Source organism: Schistocerca nitens, chromosome 6 (genome assembly GCF_023898315.1).
Source record: "Schistocerca nitens isolate TAMUIC-IGC-003100 chromosome 6, iqSchNite1.1, whole genome shotgun sequence".
Taxonomy (NCBI): Eukaryota; Metazoa; Arthropoda; class Insecta; order Orthoptera; family Acrididae; genus Schistocerca; species Schistocerca nitens.
Window position 1 is genome coordinate 333,047,024 of NC_064619.1, and position 2,003 is coordinate 333,049,026.

Here is a 2,003-nt window from a genome sequence, read left to right on the forward strand (position 1 = left end):
CCATTTTGAATTTGGATGAACACTTTACTGTCGAGACGAACTCAAAGGATCATATAGTACCATGAAAAACACTCTGGAGAGTTGTTCTAACTCTCTCTCCTCCCGCACAGGCCATGTACGCCCAAAGGTACCGACTGGCCGTCATGTCATCCTCAGTTCACAGGCGTCATCGGATACGGAAATGGGGGGGGGGGGGGGGCATGTGGTCAGCACACCGCTCTCCCGGCCGTATATCAGTTTACGAGACAGGAGCCGCTACTCCTCAATCAAGTAGCTTCTCGCCGGCCGGAATGGCCGTGCGGTTCTAGGCGGTAGTCTGGAACCGCGCGACCGCTATGGTCGCAGGTTCGAATCCTGCCTCGGGCATGGATGTGTGTGATGTCCTTAGGTTTAATTAGTTCTAAGTTCTAGGTGACTGATGACCTCAGAAGTTAAGTTGCATAGTGTTCAGAGCCAAGTAGCTCCTCAGTTTGCCTCACAAGGGCCAAGTGTACCCCGCTTGCCAACAGCGCTCGGCATACCGGATGGTCGCCCATCCAAGTGCTAGCCCAGCCCGACAGCGCTTAACTTCGGTGGTCAGACGGGAACCGGTGTTACCACTGAGGCAAGGCCGTTGGCTTGTTCTAACTCAGCACACGCTTAATGTTCACCATTTTGATTCCTATCTTCCTGTACACGAACACTGACTTCAGCGATAACCCTACGGCACGTGTATTCTGCGCTTTCACATCAAGCTTGAAGAATAAGGCGTTTGAGCTCCATCCAATCTTCTGGGCCTTTCGAGAAAATTGTTTAATTTATGCACCCCCAAAGAAAGAAGTGACATAAGTTGAGGTTTGGATTATTGGAGGGGCAAAATTGTCCGTAATTGATAAGACCAGTAAATCTGAGTGAAATGACCCGCATATCGAAATGCTTGTGTAAGAGATCCAACTCATTGTTTGCAGTATGTGGCCTGTTGGGCGTGTTGAAGGGGAACGCAGTAGCAAGAAGCTGTCGAACGAAATTATTGCGGAGCATGCTCAAATAACGTGCACTGTTCAGTTTCTTCAAAGAAGAAAGGTCCAATATTTCAGTGACTGAAATCTGTGACCCACACCGTAATCCTAGGAGGATGGTGTCGTTCATGAACCACTTACGGATTTTCAGTAGCCCAAAAGCGTATATTTAGTTTGTTAATCACAGAAAACTGTCCTCTAATGAAGAGCATAAGTTGTCGACACTTGGTTCCCTACCCTCCGCCTCCGGACAGACAATACTATGTATCTCTTGCGTTCTGGAGTGAGCTTCTGAGCAGATGTATTGGATGGGTACATCTGGAGGTCACTTTTAAGAATCCGCTGAACGGAGTGGCTGGGTATGTCCAGTTGCACTGCTGCCTTTCTACACGAGTTGCCGAAGCTTCTCTGCGTAGCAGAACGTACTGCTTCAGTATTCTCCGGCTAACAAATAGGCTTCGCCCGAGATCGCTCCCACTATTGATCCTTCCCATACGAGCTGATCATACAACCTGTGAATGGTTATCTTGCCAGTGGCCCATCGTGTCGAAATCGCCTCTGACTTGCAACGGTACTATTCGTTTCGTGAAACAGTAATATAACTGCTGGCCGCTGCTGCGTTCTTAGTTGTCCATTGTCGGCCACGTTGTAAATGCTAGCCTCCTAGCAAAAGTATCGTGAATTACGTGTCCTTTCGTAACTCTTTTGTTTTTCAAGCTCTACTGCTACTGCTGTTGATATGACAACGTCATATATACAGGGTGTTTCAAAAATGACCGGTATATTTGAAACGGCAATAAAAACTAAACGAGCAGCGATAGAAATACACCGTTTGTTGCAATATGCTTGGGACAACAGTACATTTTCAGGCAGACAAACTTTCGAAATTACAGTAGTTACAATTTTCAACAACAGATGGCGCTGCGGTCTGGGAAACTCTATAGTACGATATTTTCCACACATCCACCATGCGTAGCAATAATATGGCGTAGTCTCTGAATGAAA

General features: G+C 47.2%; 1 pseudogene; it reads right to left on the reverse strand.

Annotated features, from left to right (window-relative positions):
* Window positions 1-500: 500 nt before the first annotated feature.
* Window positions 501-618, reverse strand: LOC126191838 (5S ribosomal RNA; annotated as a pseudogene).
* Window positions 619-2,003: the final 1,385 nt, after the last annotated feature.